Consider the following 21,165-nt stretch of genomic DNA (forward strand, 5'->3'; position numbering starts at 1 on the left):
AGCAAATTGTAAAAAATATGGGGTCATTGGGTGAGAGCATGATTTGTGGCATTCGGTGAGAGCAAAATGTAAAAAATATGGGCTCATTGGGTGAGAACATGACCTTTGGAACCTTTGGGTGAGAGCCGAAACAGCGTCAAAAAAACCTCAAAAATTTTTAGTTCAAAAAGGCTTCAAATTTCTTTTTTTCAAAAAATAGGTAACAAAATCAGTGATAAATGAAAATTGCTGTTCAAATTGAAAAATAAGGGGCCTTCGGGTGACATAACATGTGTTCGTAAAAAATATGGGGTTTTTGGGTGAGAGCGACGCTGGGGGGGGGGGGGTAAACAAACTTTGGAGGTGACGCGTATGTAGGGCTGTTAAGACCCCCCTTTTTCAGAATCGCTGTCACCCAAACACCTCATATTTCACGAACACATGCTCTGTCACCCTAAGACCCCCTATTTTTCCATTTGATCCGTCACCCAAAGACCCTTACAAGTTCAATTTGAACAGCAACTTTCATTTATCACTGATTTTGTAACTTATTTAAAAAAAACAATGAAATTTGAAGCCATTTAGAACTAGAAATTCGATGTTCGAGGTTTTTATGGCGCTGTTTCAGCTCTCACCCAAAGATTCCATTAAAAAAATGGTCATGTTCTCACCCAATGACCCCATATTTTTTACATTTTGCTCTCACCGAAAGCCAAAACTCACGCTCTCACCCAATGACCCCATCTTTTTTACATTTTGCTCTCACCGAATGCCCCTTAGTGCGAAAGTGCCAGCCCTACATCTATATCCATTTCATATTTCAAGTGCCCCCCTGGGGTCTTAACAGCCCTACATACGCGTCACCTCCAAAGTGGGAGTACCCCCCGGGCTCGCTACATGTAAAATATCTTACATGTAAAATCGTCACTTGTACTGACTTGCATGTAGCTACATGCGAGTGCGTTTAGACGGGCACTACATGCAAGTTTACATTTGAATGTAGTTACAAGCGACTTTACAAGCGATCGTCTGAACAAGCCTATAGATGGGCAGTCGAGTGCCACAACAGCTTTGTTATTATATGGTTTACTTGGGGGCCAGAAACCAATCACTCCAGTGATGACCTATTAACTTGTTGCTTGTTTATAAATACCCATTTTTTTTTTGGCTAGATGCCCAAACCTGAGATATTTTCCCCAATATTCAGAACTTATGAGTTCGTTCTGTCAATAAGAACTAGCGATCTTGAATGTACTTATCATTTCCCCCCATTTCATTCTGATCAATAGGCCTACTCCTGAAAATTCTGATCAATCAGTAATGTTGACAATTTTTAGAATGATTCCCTCAATTCATACTACATGTTCCATTGGCATTCATCAGTTCAAACTTGGTTCAGAAGCTTACCTTTTCCACCAACACAACTCAAAATACACATCACGAATAGCAAAAATTACAAACACAAAACACCCAACAAATCTGTCCAAATCCATCAAAATATTATCCAGTTCCGATGAGAAGACATATTAACATTGTTGCAATACCTTTTTATCTCAAACAAAGGTTCATATATAAGTTGTTACATCACTTACATCATAAAACTGGTTTCAAAAAGGCTTATGATTGTTTGATACAATCAAGATAATTGCACTATGATCATTTTGTTCAGATATCTCCCCTTTCGCACTGAAACAATACCATAATATGTTTTGACAGAGAAAGTCACTGACCTGGTCAAGTTCATATATACCCTATAATCTGTGGGTATGTACAGTGCAGTGACACCCTCTCGGTAAAGGCTATCTTCACCAGCATAATACCAATCATTGCTCAAATTTGACCTCATCTTTTGGAATATGAGTTTTTGTACCTAGCACATTCAAAGGTCATTCAATTATTGTACAGAAATATTGGGCAAAAGAACTGGTGCGATGGGGATTGATGTTAGTGTTACTACAGAATATTAAACAGACTCTGCCTATGGTCACCCATTCTTACGGGGCCTTCTCCTCTAAGGTTTACTATCTCCCGGGTACTATCTCTACCCTGATGAGTCAAGCAAATGGTCAGTGACATGACATGTTCCTCAAGTACTAGTAATATCTGTCTTTAAAGCTCTTAAACAAACGTTTTGTAATGAGTCAATGGGGTAAGCCTACAGTACCACACGCTTACCACAACTGGGCACTTTACTCGAGGTATAAATACCCAGTTTACTCAAGTTAAATACCCCCTCTCGCAATACAGCTAGTGTGAAAGTCCCTTCGCATACTTACAACTGAACACCCCTTAGCTAGTGTGAACACCACTCCCTTCATTACAAAACAGCCACACCAATCCTGCCACTAATATAACAGCTGCTTTAAAACAAACGTCCCATATTACGCACAATTAAGAATAACACAAACAGCACCCACTCACCTTACAGCAGCTATCACACAAGTCATCTACAAAACTTTCTGAGTTCAAAGTAACTAAATTATTTGGTTACAACCTCCTACAACCTTGAACTCGGTTCAAGTGCATTCAATCAATATCACATTACTTGCTGCACTTAAAACTCCTAAAATCACTACTGGTATTTCACTTCTAGTAAACAGCCTTTACTACTCCCAAGGGATCATTGTGCATTCACAACCTCATCAATCCATATGTTAATACACTCTCCATTAATCTCCATCAACTGAAAACAAACAATTTGGCCAAGTTCAACTAAACAAACTTTAACAATTCCCACTGCAAATTCCAATTAATATTAACCCTTGAAACTCCACAAAAACCAGTCCAACCATTCATTAACACCACATTCATTAAATCATCAACTCTTCCCAAAACACATTTTTCTACCCTGTCACGCTCCACTACACAAATCGCAATAGAAAAAACAATTCAATATCCATTAATTACTACACCACAATTTATCAAAACCTAATACCATGTACCCAAGCACTCACACTATTTCACTGAAAATGAAGCAAGCTGGTGGCCACGTACAAATTCAAGTATCGTAGGAGGATAGCCTCCCTACGATAAAATATATTACACAACTGATACTGCCTTGGGATCTCCTGATTTGGGAGACAGAAGTTGTTGGGTTAGTGTACTCTCAAACTAAAAGACGGTATCTATAATGCCGTATTTGTTTTATTCCTTATTTTCAGATACTGCGCATTAATTTGGGAAGGAAGAAGCATCTTGAATTATAAATCGTGTTGCATTCACTTGACGCATAATTGAAACGTTATAATTTGTTTTAATTCATTAAATGATCTACAACAACAACCCCATCTGCAACTTCAAAAGGTGCACAAAAAGCTCTTCTCCATACGCACTTATGACTAATGGTACCATGTTGCCGCCAGACTTGCGTCATATATGGCTTAATGTGGTGTTACTTTATTGTTCTATTTTCAACCATACTTTCTAACAACGTGTTTATGCGAAAACTACGTAGATAATGTTATTTAAAAATTAGGTAATAAGGTGAGCTCCTGATCAGATAAAGAATATTAAACCCAGTTAACATTTCTAAACAAAAGTTTGGAAAGTTTTTTCAAGCATCTGTATCCCCAATTATTTGTGACATATTCATATCGTGTTGCATATCACTGGATAGCTACAATACTCCCCTTTACAATGACACCCAATTTGAATTTGAAACAATAACATTTTTCACGGCTGAGTACACGCCTTGTGAATGTAGTGGGGTCTCAAACAGAATTTGCCAAATTGACCATTATTCTGTGCTCAAACAAAGCTAGCCACTAACCTCAATAGCGGATGGAAAAACCACAGGCAGCCATTATAGTCAGGCACCTTCTCCTCATGCTGCTCACCGACCTAGTTACCCGTTACTGTGGGATGGAATTCCATTCTTCAACAAGGATTCGTCGCAGGTCATTCAATGTGGTTGCATATAGGCTTCTCTGACGCGCACAGCACGATCAAGCTGGTCCCACAAGTGTTCAATCGGTTTGAGGTCTGGCCCCGGGTCTGGCCTGATGGCAGGCCATTTTGAATCTACTCCCATATTCTGTAAGTAGTCGTTGACTACCGTGGCTATGTGGGGCGAGCGCTGTCATCTTGGAGGATTACATTAGGTCCCAGATTGTGAAGTTATGGGATTGCAGCTTGCTGCCCAGAATAATGGCCAATTTGGCAAATTCTTTTTGAGACCCCACTACATTCACAAGGCGTGTACTTAGCCGTGAAAAATGTTATTGTAGAGAGATTGCGATTTTCCAAACGTAGACGTGAGGACGTACGTTTTTACGTACGTTAACACGTACGTTTTTACGTAGCTATGTATTGCAGTGAGGCCATATACTTTACCAACGCTCGTGTTGTGGCGCTATGTCCTATAGTCAGTCGTCTGGTGATTTGTTTTGCATGAAATCAGCCCGGTATAGCATAATTATCGACATACTTTTAAAGTATGATGTTTTGCATAGACTTTTTGTATCGAGTTTGGTGATAAATTACGTGTTCGTAACTATAAAAATATTTGTCAACTTGTGAATCAAATGTGAATTAAGAAATATATTGCATTATATCCTAACAATTTTGATTAACCTTTTGCGTGGTTCGCAAATAATTTTAAGAATTTTTGCAATTTTCAGGAAATATCCCACCCAGTTATGTATCACCACGTGGTCATTTTAATTCAAGGGCTTATACCACTAAATCAGACTTCTGCCAGCTTCTGTCCAAGTTTATCAGTCATATAGTGCCATCTTTACATTCAAAATGTGACAAATTGATATAATATTAGCAATTTTAGTGTTCAAAATCGTGTTTAAATACAATTTCTTATTGTGAATGTCACACAGGTTAAAAAGAAACGGGAATATTCGGGCAATATTTAAGACTATCTGCGCATGAATACACAAGGGAAAAATGTAGTTAGCAGTCGTCAAATCGGTCTTTTTATGTATCGCTGATTTTCTCAACAAGTAGCCGAGCAATGTTAAAGCTAATGCATACCATGGTATGCAAAATGTTCTTCTCTAAGATGATATACATAATTTATACTTTAAAACTGGGAAAATATCTACTTTTGCACATAAACGTGAACTCTACTTTCATAACTTTGCGTGTATAAAATCAATGCGAAGAAGGTTTTTGTGGTGTGTTCTCTTTATCATCACACAGCTTGTCTCCCTTCGCAATGATGAAAAATTTCCACACGACGGTGTCGCTATTACGCTGAGCGAACGGTAGTGTGTTGTTTTGCAGTGTATTCGAAAACATTTCATTTTCTCAAAATTTTGAGAATCTATTACAGTCAAGCCAGAGAAGTAATTGGTGTGGTTGATGCATTCCTAGCCAGGTAAGCGTTTGAGTTTCTTTGCAAATTAGCTATTTTAAGCTCAGTATCATGTCATGCAATGCATGACATGGTACATTGTGTACAGCTATGTACATGTACAGTACACCCATCGTATGGCTCGACATTACACAATTGTCACACTATATCAGGCTGACAAGGCTGTGTCAGTGTTCATTCAATTGAAAATGTATCCTTGCTCGAGAAGTCAAGTCACAAATGTGTGCACCGCAGTGACCGATGAGCTTCACATTCGAGGCTACACTGGATTTCAGAGAACAACGTCAACGGCAATCCCTTGCTCAGATTGGTGCGAGCGCCCTGTTAATGGTCGACGTACGCGGAACTTTGTGTTCACTTCAAGGGCGCCGATCTGCAATGAGTAACGATATGATGCACAATTAGCTAATCAGATTATCTGTCTGTTGCTACGATTCAGCCAATCAGTACCCCACCTCCGTAAATACATGTACTCAAGACTGTGCACACGCTCTCAAAATGTAAACAAGTGACATTCATACATTTGTGCTATATAACGGCGCGCGCGATTGGTCAAGAGCCGGGCATATTCAGCGTTCATACATTCACACTATGTAACGGCGCGCGTGATTGGTGTCCCGGATGTGCGATCGCCAGGTAGGAAAAATGAAGGAAAATCATGATTTTGATATACGGTAATGTTGCTTGTACGTTTTTGTTATTATTTTTATGAAATAAGAATCACAAAATGTACTGGTATGTATGAACTGGGTTCATTCATATATTTTCATGATTAAAAACATTTAGTCATGAAAATATATGAATGAACCCCTAATTCATGCCCGGCTACTTCAGCGTGATGATTTCGGTATAGAAAAGAATGCAAGAAAATCGCGTTAAGAATCTTACATCTTATTTTTTGTTATTATTTGATGAAAACAATCACTGAATGTTTGGGAATGTATGAAAGGGGCTTATTCATATGCCTCAGGCATAAATTAGGGGTTCATTCATATATTTTCATGACTAAACGGTTGTTTATGCCCGAGGGCCGCTTGCGACCCGAGGGCATAAACAACAGTTTAGTCATGAAAATATATGAATGAACCCTGTTCATACATACTAGAACATTTTGTGATTCTTATTTCATCAAAATAATAACAAAAATTACAAGTAACATCATTAAAAACATGATTTTCCGTCATTTTCCCTACCCGGCGATCTCACATCCGGGCCACCGGGCATAAACGCTGTTTATGCCCGGCTCTCGACCAATCACGCGCGCCGTTATATAGCGAGTATGTATGAACAATCAATCATGCGGGCCCTCAATTTCATGAATGAACCCCTAATTCTTCTCTGACAAAAACTTTACGAGACCATTGCATTTGAAATCTAAGCATGAATGCCATGTACAATGTACATGTACATTGTACTAAGCGACAGTTCAAAATAGCCAATTCTCTCGGTCAGGGTTGTTCCATCCATTGCACTTATTGCGATTCTGTCGGTCAACATGATGTCACTTTTGCCATGATTGGGCTATTCCATCTTGCCCCTAGTGTGACACAAAGGGGACACTTACCGTTGCACTCAATGGGGAAATCACAAAACATGCAACAAATAAATACTCTTGATGAAATAATTTTAAGCTCGATTTCTTATCAGGGAAATCAACTTTTAAATAAATTACCATACTAAATTAATTGGTATTTTCTGTGCTGAGAAAATTTTCTTGAACTGAAAGGCCCTGTACAAACCAATAGGGATTTCGTGAGGGTGTCCGCTTTGACATACGTGGGAAGAAGTACATACTTTTACTAAATTCCAAAAGTACGGTATGTGTTTTTATATACAATTTACAAAATTTATGTACATACAAAAGTACATACTTTTGCAACATACTTCCATGTGTGTACGTAGTCGTTCTCCTGCATGCAATTTTACATACCAGTAACCACCAGGGGTATAAGCCCACCCCCATTTTTGAAGTGAAATCTGCCATCTAGGGGGTGGGCTTATACCAGTGGTTACGGTATATGCAAAAATGCATACGTTGTATAATTCAAGTATATACATTTGTATATTATGTCATTATTGACTGAAAACTACCTCATGTGCTGTGCAAAACTACAATGTACATAGTATTTAATACATACCCGGAACTTTGGCAAAAGTATGTGGTTTTGCATATGTATGCAAAAGTATACAGTACTTTTGCAACATACGCAATATATATAGGCCTATATACGCCATATAATGCAATTTCTACATACATGTACCGTATAAGCACCCAGGGCACTTAACAAAGTCGTTTTGGGTGGACAGTTATTTTTACCCTGGTTTACCTACATGTAATCTTTCGCAAGGGGCGTTTATTAGAGACGAATTACGTATGTTATAGGTCCTGAGACGTTCTAGTAGCTTTTCTGGTGCAGAAAATGCATTGCAAGTTTACACTAGACTTGTAGTCCTCCAACTATTTCACTGTATTGACGACTTGACGTCTAACTGTCACTTCAACATTACATGTAATGTTACCCTTAATTGAAAATACCCTACATGTAGGTGGGTGCTTATTGGGGCATGGGAGCTTATTGGAACAAATTTATACGGTTTATGCAAAAATACATGCTAGTTTTTTTTTTTGTTTAGCCAGGGCTGAGTATCCCCATTTTGAAGGACTTTTTTTTTTTTGCACCAATTTTCGCTCAAATTTTGGGACTTCAGGCAGAAATATGCCTGTACAGTGTTATGGGGAAAATTTTCAAGTTGATAAAAAATGTTTATGTCAGATTCAGTTTCTACACAAAATTTCACCCTAGAAAATGTTCCTTTTTAATTAGGATATCTTTCACTTAAGTTTCCACCATTCTGGCTGCCAAACGTATAGTCAAATTAAAGCTTGAATGCTGTTTTATGAATATTAATTACGGTACAAATCAATGCATCAACCAAAAACACGATGGCAATGGACTCTAGCATCGAATGCGTAACTATGTGCCAATTTGAAGATTCCACAGTTCACAAGTAACTCAGTTCAGGTCACGAAGGCGAAGCCCCGGGGGCGAAGCATATCAGTAATGCTAAGTGCACCTGTAGTCGTTCTTCTATATAGCCACACCACATGCAATCTATTCAAAAATGCATACTGTGCAAAGTATTCAAAACTGCCTTATATCTGCATACAAAACCATGTACAGTTTGATGTACAATGTACTCACTACTAGCCTGTATTTATTTCATATTTTTTGCTCAGGTACACCTGAGTGAATATATACATTCAGTTTAGACCTTGACCTTTGAACCTAAGTAGCTCCAAGTCAGGCTTCTTCTGCAAATGCTTTTGCTTTGTCTTCACTAGAAATATTTTATAGTATAATACTTGATAGGATAATGCCTGGTAATGGAAATGCAGACTATAAATGCTAGCTACTAAATTAACCTCACTCCCTATGACATAGTTCATAATATATATGCAGCAGTGAGATATCTAACTTGAGGTGGACATAGAATATTAGCCTCATTTCCCATGAAATTATTTATAAAACTGTGTTCTGTAGCCCATAGTGGAGGGTTTTTTTAACCTGGGGATGATATTAATCATAGGTGTTGACAGATTGATAGTGGTCTGGAAGTTCAAGTTAGTAAATTACATACTGCTCATGAACTTATCAGATTTTGTTTGCCAGCTAGGTCAGTGTACATGGCCAATACAATGTACAATACCAAATACCCATGAACTTCTTACTTAAATTTGCATTGAGAGGTAAGAAGGCTTGTTCTGACCAGGGTATGGATTTGATATAATCAGTCCAGCATTTAACAACATTATTAACAACATTGAATTTTAAGGCCAAATGTTTACCTTCTCCATTACATTGCACACAGTATTTTGATGCATTACCTGAATAGGTTTAGTTTCATTATTACCTTCAACTTTTACTTTTACTCTCTAGTTGAAAGTAAGTGGCACTAATGAGGTTTTCAGCATTTTAATAGATCCAGTTTTAAACCTTTAACTTTTACCTCATATCCCTGCTTTAACCCTCTTTCAAGTTGAAGTCCAGTGCATAATGAATATCATCAAAATGTTGTTTCCCTAGTGTTTATTCTTCTAGATATTATATTCATACATATTCTAAGCTAACTGTATTCTAATTCAATATTTTCTAAAATAACACATTGCCTTTTGATTTATTCTAAAGACTATGGTAAGTTCTGATGTTAAAGCCACAATGTACCATCTTATACATGTAATATGAAATTGGTTAATATTTTTCAAACCTGACTTTTTTGGCATATTTGTAATGTTTACACATGTCACAACTTGCACCTAAATGGAATCAGCCAAATTGGTTGTGTTTGTAGGTCAACAGAACAAAGTTTGACATAATGTCATTTATATAATTCAAAGAATTGTGACATTATGTCCTCCTATAGAACTGCGTGTTAAATGGCCAAAATAACTAACCAGCAGGGTTTCTTTCATTTTACCTTGTTATTTCAGCTCAAAATGGACAGAAACCCTTCCGATAATTATTACTAGCATTATTTCAGCATTTTGAGTATAAAACAAATTTAAAATTTGAAGGAAATCATCTTTAATTAAAGCCTTGTTGTTTTCATACAATTTTAATTGAGTTTGTATTAAATTATACAAGTTTTTGGTTATTTCATGATCCCCTCCAGCTTCATCATAATTTTGCACTTCCCTACCAAAAACAAAACAAAAATACCAAAAACAGACTAAGGGATATTCTTATCATTTTGGACAATGCTATAATCAGCCTTCTGGAACGTTAAAATTTTACTGTATTTCCTAAAACTATTTATGAATCATCCAAATCATAAGAAACCTTATCATTATCTATCACACATCATATCCTATATATACATATCCCAACAGACTCTACATTAGGGGTGGTGCAATAATTATGTGTACCCCCCGGGGTGAATTATAGGGGGGGCAAAGATTTTTGGCAGGCCAAAGGGGGGGCAAGCATTTTGGCAGGTCGAAAGGGGGTCAAGCGATTTTTGGCAGGTCGAAAGGGGGGGGCAAGCAATTTTTGGCACAGATATTTTGGGCACCGTTTCTATATTACGCCCTAAAAAGGCGTAGGAAAACGTTACGAACACGTTCAAATATGCAAAATTTCATGCTCGCTGCGCTCGCATTATATGTTAAAACAATTTAAGGTTTTAAATTCGGGTTCCCCAAAATCTTGCATGTGTAAGGGGGGGCAAAGATTTTTGGCACGTCAAAAGGGGGGCAAAGGTTTTTGGCACGTCGAAAGGGGGGGCAAAGGTTTTTGGCACGGCCAAAGGGGGGGGGCAAGCGTTTTTGGCAGACCATTTTGAGAATTCACCCCCGGGGTACACATAATTATTGCACCACCCTTAGTAGATATGCAGTCTCTAAATATTGAAGAGCTAATCACCTAGTGGAACGTATTTACCCTTTTAATCAAAATGCTTAAGGATCTTCACAATCTGATATCTTAATCTTATGTAGGCCTACATATAAAACAATATCATTAGCCCTAATTATAAGAAACGCGACATTATTCAACACCAACGACCTACATTGCACAACCATGTGTTCCAATCATGCCTGAGCACTCCCTTTTAAAGGGGTTTTTATTATACGGTATACTGCCTACATGTATGTACAATTACTTTTCCAAAAGTATGTGGTTTTGCATAAGTGTGCAAAAGTACATACTTTTAATACAAAATAGGCATATTCCTTTCCGATAGCCAAAACCCATGATTAGCGTTAGGGTTAGTAGGCCTACATTTTCCTTCATTGGGGCATGCTTAACTCTATAAAATCTTACAAAGAAAACCACTGCACATGTATGCATTGTCATACCCAGGGAATTGATGGCTGATGGGCCAGTGACACCACCGTAGCTACAAGTGGGTGTCTAAGGTTCGAATCCCAGGTTGCCAAGTGAAAAATTTGTTCATCTTCTCCTTTTTTCATTCCTCTTCTCCTTTAATTTCTGATAGCCAAAAACCATATTTAGCATTAGGGTTTATATTCATAAATATGCCAATAGTATATGATGCAAAACTATACAGCACATCGGGCCACCATGCATGTATACTATCGCAATATACCAAGAATGAAGTTGATTGGTTGTTGCGATGTTGTGTTAAATCTGCAGAGTGGATTATTAATGAAAATGTGGGTAAAATATGCAATAAAAGCTGCTGAGTAGATTTATGAAAATGTAGGCAAAATATGCAAATTAGCTTATTAATATTCATAAATATGCAAATAAAACATGACATAGAACTATAATACAGCAGATTAGACCACTATGTCCTATCACCATACCAAGTTTGAAGTTTAAGCTGCAGAGTAGATTAATGGTTTTGCTTCCGCCCGGACAAGCCAAAACAAACAACCATTTGGATGATAACACAAGCTCCACATATGTGTGGAGGCCAAAAATTCTAATATGGAGTCAACAGGTTTACAGAGAGAAACTCCTATCCTATAGCTAGGCAAATAAAACAGTCCGCTGCTGCTCAGAGATAAAATCAAACATGTATGAATATAGTTAAAGGCAAATAAAAAATGAATGGAAGACTACAAACTGTGGATGGTAACATATATGAGAAGTTCTTCTTCAACCTATTTTTTTTTTCTTTTCCAGATTTTGCTTGCTAAATATGTGAAAGGAGATTACAACAAGAGTGCTGTAACAGTTGCAAAAATACTTTTCTGTTCTCTCTGCCGAACCCCACAAGAGCTGCAATCAGACAATGTTGTACATTTTACAGGTGTTTGGCTCAGGTAAGGTGTTCATCTAAACACCTCAAATAAAGAAAGTCCGCAGTCATGTAACCCGTCCTACACCAAACCCTAATCTTGTTATGACAATTTGATTGATAAGGTCGTGTGCAGAATCTTGTTAGCTGCAATTTGGTACCAAATTTGCTACCGAAATCTCTAAATTCATAGAGATTGATAGCAGTATATGAAATTTGGTGCATTTTCAAAAGTTGCAAATTAAAAACAGACCACGCGAACCTGTAGAGGTGAATGGCAGAGCACGACCATTGACATATTGACATAGCCCGAAACAACCGCTAGGTCATATCGATCGCATCGTGCTCTAGTATTCATCAGTAAATCACTGTAGCAATCCATGCGTTTTAAACTGACAATTGAATAAAGCGCGCATTTGGGATAGTCGACAGGGGCCCATAGTGGGCAAGCAAGGTTGACCATATTGCCACGCTAAGCCATTTCGACCGCGTGCTTCGTTTTGATTTGCAACTTTTGAAAATGCACCAAATGCCATAAACTGGTATCAACCTTTGTCACTTTTGAGTGTTTGGTAGCAAATTGGGTATCAAATTGGAGCTAACAAGATTCTGCATACGACCGTATCAATCAAATTGTCATAACAAGATCAGGTTTTTGGTGTAGGATGGGTTGTATGACTGCGGACTTTCTTTATTTGAGCAGTTTAGCTCTATGAGCAGGGCTGCAAGCGGTCCTATATTTCCTATATTTTTAAGATTTTCCTATATTTCGCTAGAAAGTTTCAAAAAGCCCTATAATCCCTATATTTTCATATTTGGAATATTTTTTGCTGAAGGTCTTTGTATTAAATATAAATGCCTCCCTGGACCCCACCAATCAGGTTTATTTGTATCCATTTCTATAATTCCAGGTTGCATTTTTGCCCTGCAATTTCAGTTAATTCTCTAACTTCTTGGGGCTTTGCCATATGAACCTACACTAGACCTTTTCACAGTTCATGTTGAGATTTTGCATATAAAATAGAGATAATCAGTGTGGTGTTGAATGCTGACATCTTGTGGGTACACGCTGCGATGGCCGTTCGTCGTTCGATCTCCATGAGTGAACAGCAAAATCACTGTGTTGATGTGTGGTCGTGCGTCTTGAACTCGCCACTCAAAAAAGGTGGCAATGTCAAATTAAATGATGATATCTCTGCCAAGCAAGAAGTTATTGTCACGCTTGTGGTCTCATTTTATTGCTAAATAAAATGCACTTTCAACCCAGTAAAAAGAATTCTGTTAGCCTTTTTAATACTGACACTGCTTCATAGAATTCAGAATGGGCAGAGTGGCGGAGGTGGGGGATGTGGAGGTTGGGGATGTGGCACACACAACCTCTATGGGATTGATATTTTTAGTGCATAATCTGCTTCTGTAAAGACTGTAAATTGGATTTTTACTCTATTTAGTATCTAAAAGACTCATGAACTTACAGCTAAACAATTCTACTTATTGGTTTAGTGTAGAAAATACAAACTTTTCCATACAAAACTACCCGTTTTCATATCAAACACTGTAGGGTGTCTTCAAAATCTAAAAGTTACTGTAAAATTTTAATTACCCGTACTGACGCAAGTATAGTCCCACCCCGTTTTTGGGTGAACATTTTTCAAAATTGGGGGTGGGACTATACTCAATTTCAAAAAAAATTTAAGTTTTTTATTTTTTCGGTTTTGTAGTGTCCCTGGACCTAGACCTAAATGGTAGGATCATTCATGGTTGACCTAAAAAAAAAAAAAAAAAAAAAAAAAAATTCAAGATGTTTTGTATTTTTAATATGAAAATTGATAATTTGTATTCATGTCATAGTCTATTAATGATTTCAAAATGCATTGAATTTGAATGCATTTTGAAATTAGAATTCAAATTAGAATATCTCCATAACTATCAACCCTAAACTAGCAAAAGTATACATTTTTGGAAAGCTGGAGGCAAAAGCAATTTAAATATACACATTTCAACTCATTGTACAGGGTGACCTTGAAGTTATACAGGGTGGAATAAAAGAAATCCAAATAAAAATGGGTCACTTAATGGATTGCTTATTACTAACTTGCAGTTATAAACTGAAAGTAAACAACATTGATTTGGTTAGAGGTTAGGGGGAGCCTACTGACTTTGGAAGAAAAAAAAAATCACAGCTGTTTGGTAATCTTGGAATACAGGGTGTCCCAAAATATGTTCAAATTTTTTACAATTCAACATATTTTGAACTGAAACATTTTACCCTAACCCATACAAAAAAAGTAAGTCCATAATTAGATTCCTCATCAAATTTCCTCTCAGAAAATGTAAACTATGACTATGATAGGATAAGTAATTAAAAATTTAGGGCAACTTTTAGATTTTGAAGACATCCGCATTGCTTACTACAGTGTTTAGTATGAAAACAGGTAGTTTTGCACATAAAAGTTTGCATTTCATAGACTAAACCAATCATAAAGAGTTCAAAATTATTAAAACAATTAGCAGAATAAATAATTTTTCAAAAGAGCTCTTAACCATGTCTGTAGCCCATATGGATGCAAAGATATGATCAGTTGATTCAACGCGCACACACAAAATCTTTATTTCCCATAGACTTTGCAAATACCGCCACCGCCTCATCCGCCACCGCCTCATCCCCCACCTCGGTCATTCTGAACTCAAACAACTCTAACTCCACTATCTTACATGTAGCTGATAAACAATTCTCCTTTGGAGGTCTGTTAGGGCACACATTTAGCTACAACATGACACCAAACACACTTCAATACCTGTTTAAGCAGAGATATAACAATTTGAAGGAGTCTCAATTTGGAAAAGCGTAACAAAACCACCATTTTTGGGTGGCGAGTTCAAAACGCGTGGCCATAAATACTATTCATCTGCCAAATATGACAACTGTAACATGATTTGCACGATTGTAGTGCATGTAAACTGAAATCTCATTGCACTATTTCATGTCCTAAACCATAATCCCCGAAGCTGTAAATAAAGTTTTAGCTCATTTTGGACTTAGCGTACATTATTCTCTTCCAATTTATTTAATATGGATTCCCGGAAGTAAATGACTGCCCAATTTACCCTTTACTAAACGTTTGTTTTATAGTTATTGTTATATGCAGTATTTTTAACTTTTTATGGCCCCACTGAGCCCACCATATGCATATGGGTGACCCTGCCCCGCTTCACAAATTTGTTTGTCTCCTTTACTATTGTAAGGCTTGCAGTCCTGAGATTAGGTTTGTATGTAGCCAAGACACATGGCTTTCATATGGCTCAGTCAGGTCCCTTCTAACCTTAAAATTGACATCCCTAGACTAGTCAGAAAAAGGGCAAACACTGCTCGGTCACCCCTATTGCACTATTTGAAGTTGCTTTGTCCAATAAAGCCTTGAAATTATTGTATTATTCTTATTCCAGTTATATTAGCAATTCTGTAAACAATATTATCCAGATACGCAACACAAATATTCTTATGCATGTCATTTTAAGTGTCCATGTGCCATTTTCGAAAAACTAGGTGAATGTAATACAAAAGCAACCCGGTTCCAAATGCTTTTGAACTATGTTTATTCAAACAAAAGAAAGGAATTTCACTATTGCTGGAGTGTGGCTAACATGCAGTACAAGCAGATCAGGAAATAAAGTTACATTAATTATAACTGTTCCAAAATGCTAATAACACATTCATGAGTATCCACAGTCAATTGTACAAATGTATGTATTTCTTACTATCTTCTCTTTCTGTGACTCTTTTTATCCATAGAATCATTTGATGCCCTCGTTGATGCTACAAGGGAACAAGTGACAACATCCGCAGCGACACAGTCAGTCATGTTAGCAGAGGGGAACTTTCTCAATCGTCAACATCCACAGATATGCGTATAAAAATGAATGATACAAGCTGCATAAATATGATGAACAAATACATTCACTTTATCTATTTAGAAATGAAAGGCTTTTAAGACCAGCACATTTACATGGATTTGTTTCAGTGAGTGGTCATTTCATATTACCAGTGTTAGCAGAACTCATTGTAAAGCTGACAATGTGGCTATAAATTCAAGTCAAATCCCTACCTTATTAGAATGAGAAGCATGTTCTTAAAACATATGGAAACTATATTTGGCAAATAATGTGAACTATAATATAACCTTTCTTTAGATTTTGTGAATGATTAGCAGTGTTCGAAATATGCCTCAAAAAGTTACAGGCCAGCCGGGCTTGACCTTAAAAAGTTACCGGCCAGCCGGGCCGGCAACTAGATGCCAGTCAGAAAAGTTACCGGCCAGGCCAAAAAGTTACAGGCCAATGGCCTGCTGACTGGCCCTATTTCGAATGCTGATGATTAGCCAAGTCAAGTCCAGACAAGTCAAGTAATACTTTATTATGGATACTATTCAGCAAATTACTTCAGCGGTGTCGATGTCCTTCTGCTTTGTCTGATTATCACATAAAAAAACTACAATCTTAGAAATAATTATTCGAACACTTTTAAGGGCTTATTGGAAATGGTCGCCCTCTCTACCCCTGTATAATGTTTGCATGCCCAATATGCTCATCTTCACCATATCTTCTCCCAACATTGTTTGGTGGGGAAAGGGAAGGGTACGTATGCTGAAGATGAACATTGAGATAACACTACTATAATCCTTAGTTTCCAGTGACTCGTATAGCGTGCGCACTGTACTAAGAAGAACAGGGGAATTGGGTGTTCGAACACATTTTGTCCGGGATTGTAGGTCACACGTTGCTACGCAGTTTGACTAGCGAATGAGGTGCCAATGTGATTCTAGAGTTCAGTCTTTGATCAAGTAATCTCAGGGGCGTAGCAAGAGCATCAGGGGCCTATGGAAAAGGAGCAGTACGGGCCCTTTTAACCAGGGCGGGATTTAGCCTACCTTATTGGGGCCCTGGACCAGGCCAAAATTTGGAGGCCCCGAACTCACATGCCGAGGAAGGTATATGCACTAAAGTCAGTGGCCAAGTTTTGGTTTAACTAAGGGGGACTAACATATTTTGTTGAATTCAATTTCAGACTATCTTGGCCCCAGATCAACATAAATTTCAGAATTAGAATGAGCGCGAAGCGTGGAAAATTTTACAATTTTGGCTTATTTTGACCAAAAAAGATGCTGTTATTGGGGTTACAAGAAAGATGCATAGGGCAATTTTGGGGGCCCCCAATTTTTTTTTGGGGGGGGGGGGCAAAATTGCCCTGGACCCGGGCCCATCTGGCCCAATGCTATAAAAATCCGGCCCTGCTCTCCATTATCAGCCCTTATTTAATTTTCGCTTTTGTGCTCGGGTCCCCCTGAACCCTCGGGGCCCATGGACTTCGTCCATCCTGTCCCCCCACTTGCTACACGCCTGAGTAATCTTCATGTGTATGCCAATTGAGTTTGTCATCAAAATAAATAAATAAATTTCAGAATTTATATAGCGCTTTTTCCAGAGGATTCAAAGCGCTGTAATTTCGCTGCGTGGTGAATCATCACAATCAGATCGCATCAACTAGGCTAGTTGCAGCCGAACCTGGCGCAAACCTATCCGCACTTAGATTGTAACATCCACCCATTTTCTGCAGCTTCCCAAATTCCATTGGGTGAAGGAAGTTTTTGATAACGAAACAACTAATCACCGATTTTGAAAGCAGGAGGAAACCGGAGATCCCGGAGAAAACCTGCGAGAGCAAACATGGATCGGGATAAACCAAGTGCACATGAGTCCTTGGGCCGCGCCGGGCTTGAACCCGGGACCTCAGTGGTGCAAAGCGAGGGAACTACCGCTGCGCTAACTCGCCCTCCCTCAATCATAGTGCCAAGATATTTATATGAGGACACATGCTCCACATTACTACCCTTCACCACTAGGGTTTGGAGTTGTACTTGACGTCCTAAAATCAATTATCATTTCCTTAGTTTTGGAAACGTCTCAAGCTATGCAATGTTATTTTGCGTATGTATACAACATGTCACATTATCCAATTCATTCCAAGGCATAGGTTTTAAACCTTTAGACACATCTGCTTCTGCTTGAGAACATATTACTGTAGCACTGAGTAATTCAATTTGATCATTTATCTTACAATTTAAAGCTACTTCATGAAAGTTGGGAATTCCCTTTACCGTGTAATCACAGTAAACAAAGTCAGGACTATTTATGTACTCGGAATCCCCTAGAATGTAAAGTGGATATTACATCATTTTGGAAATTCCCCAGGAAGTGGTGTAATATGAAAGGTTAATGTTTAAAATTAGTCTTGGGAATTTCCAGATTACATCTTATTTTGTAAAAGAGTGCTATAGAACGGGACATTTATTTATGTTTATGTATCAGAAGATTATCATGTTTTACTTTTATTTATTCAGATACTGTTAACTTTTCAAACAGTGTGTTTTCTTGTGCACTCTGAAGTGAATTTGGGTGAAAGGTGTGTTTGGCCTTGACGACTCGGTAACAATATTTGACTCACGTTGCTGTTGAATCGCACCTGCTGTCCCAAATCTACAGAGTGTATACACATTATACACACATACAGATAATACAACTTCTTTTGAATAAATTAATGTAGTTTTAGCCGACAGAAAAAGCATAATATAAAAAACATGTTGTGCATCTTCAGTGTTTTAAGGAAATCCATTCAAGCTATTTTAAGTTAAGAGCAGTCCTTCTGATTTCATGCCATTGCAACTCAAGTTTTCAAATTTTTGTTAACTGCTCTGAAACATGGGAAGCATCATTACATAAAGGGTTCACAAAAATAACTCCCCCCTTAAAATTACAAAACATTTCTTTGCTTAACTTGACATACATTTCGTTGATTTGAAAAATTTAAAAACATGTGAATAAAGGAATTATTTTCCTACCCTCCCAAAGTTCTTTTTAATAAAAATCTGTTTGTTTTGGCCAAAAATAATCACAATAAACAAAAATGATGCTTTCAGAAAAAGTTGCACTTTTCCACATCCTATACATGTAATGTACAAAACATTCTCGATATCAATGTTTTGATTGATTTAATGGTGTTTTTGTGTTCTTTCATTTTTATGTATACGATAACCCAGTCACCCATACAATCATCTTGCAATTTAAAACAATGATTTATTGACATGTACGGGGTATTTCTAGAAGCTTTTGAGCCGGTGTGTCAAAAATGGTAAAATCAATTACAAAACATTTCTTAGCATAACTTGACATTCATTTTGTTGATTTGAAAAATGTATAAATCTGTGAATAAAGCAATCTTTTTGCTACCCTACTAAAGTTATCCCTTCTCAAATTCCTTTTTTTTTTTTTTTAAAATAATCACATTTTTCAAAAATAATGCTTTAAAAAATTGCACTTTTCAACATCCCATACATGTAATGTACAAAACTTTCTCGATTTCAATGTTTAATTGTTTTGATTTCCTTTACCTTTCTGTCTCTGATCCCTTAATCACCCATGTAACCATCGTTTAGTGCAAAGTAATGATTCGTTGAAGCTAATTTTGACATAAATGAGGATGTTGAAAAGTGCAACTTTTTCTAAAAGCATCATTTTTGGAAAATGTGATTATTTTTAGCCAAAACAAAAATATTTTTAAAAGAAAAAACATTGGGAGGGTAGAAAAACGATTCCTTTATTCACAGGTTTTTAAATTTTTCAAATCAACGAAATACATGCCAAGTTATGCAAAGAAGTGTTTTGTAATTTTAGGGGGGAGTTATTTTTTTGTGAACCCTTTATTTAACACTGAAGATGCCCAACATGCCACAATTACCATGATTACATAATCGGTTGAAAAAACATTTATGAGGGGAAACTGTTAAAAGTTGTGTTACCTGTATGTACAAGGGCACTTCGTGAATACACATAATCTTGGGCCATGTAAAATCACGGACATCACTTCATTACCAAATACAAGGGGAAACAAAGTATTATTGTGATTTTTTGTCACATTGTGTCGATCAACAGTGATTTGAGAAATAAAAGTTATTAAAACATATGTTATTTGTGAAGTGTTTACTTGTGTGATTCAATGAGTAACATTACAGCAGAGCATACAAGCTACCAGTTCCTGGTTATTTGAATACTGTTCTACTTGTCAGTGCTTTGAAAGAAATGAATAATATAGCTGGCTTAAATCTTTCAAGTGGAAAAATGCACAAGGAACATAATTTGTGAGAAGTGCAACTATGGATTAGCTCACAGATTTATTTGGTGTTTGTTTAGGCTAAAAAACGGCAAATTCATTTTTTAAAACTTTTTGCTTACACAAACGAATATATAAGACCCCATTTTTGCCAAAACCATGCAAAATTACATACTTTTCCAAAAGTGTGTGCTTTTGCTTATACAACTTAGTATATACTATATTAATAAACGTATATAAGACCCAATGTCTTACAGTACATTATGCTTTCGGTGGTGGTTTATGCACCGCTTTTTACCCCATTTTGCCAAAACCACATACTTTTTGCAGAATATGTCATTTTGCATGATTATGCAAAATTACATACTTTTCCAAAATTGTGTGCTTTTGCTTATGCAACTAAGTATATACTATATTAATAAACGTATAAGACCTAATGTCTTAGTACATTGTATTTCTGGCGGTTGTTTATGCCACCTCCCCCCAAAAAAACACAACTACATACTTTTTCAAAATATGTCATTTTGCAGGGTCATAATGGTTATACAAAATTACATACTTTTCCAAAAAGTGTGTGCATTTGCTTATGCAACTTAGTATATTCTATATTATTGAATGTATATAAGACCTAATGTCATATAGAACATTATACTTCTGGTGGTGGTTTATGCCCCCCCGTTTTTGCCAAAACCACATACCTTTGCAAAATATGTCATTTTGCATGGTTATACAAAATTACATACTTTTCCAAAAGTGTGTGCTTTTTGCTAATGCAACTTAGTATATACTATATTAATAATAATAATAATAAACGTATTATAAGACCTTTCTTACACATTATATTTCTGTTGGGGTTTATACACCTCTTTTTACCCCCCCCCTGTTTTTTTTTTTTACTATGTACTTTTGTAAAATATGTCATTTTGCATGAATT

General features: G+C 37.0%; 1 long non-coding RNA gene across 1 annotated transcript; it reads left to right on the top strand.

Annotated features, from left to right (window-relative positions):
- The first annotated feature begins 5,240 nt into the window (after window positions 1-5,240).
- On the top strand, window positions 5,241-17,532 carry LOC140146574 (uncharacterized). Its single transcript, XR_011858265.1, has 3 exons — window positions 5,241-5,308; window positions 11,953-12,092; window positions 15,861-17,532. It is a non-coding gene; the product is annotated as an uncharacterized lncRNA (long non-coding RNA).
- The last annotated feature ends 3,633 nt before the right edge of the window (window positions 17,533-21,165 follow it).

The sequence above is a fragment of the Amphiura filiformis genome, chromosome 2, assembly GCF_039555335.1.
Source record: "Amphiura filiformis chromosome 2, Afil_fr2py, whole genome shotgun sequence".
NCBI classification, from domain to species: Eukaryota; Metazoa; Echinodermata; class Ophiuroidea; order Amphilepidida; family Amphiuridae; genus Amphiura; species Amphiura filiformis.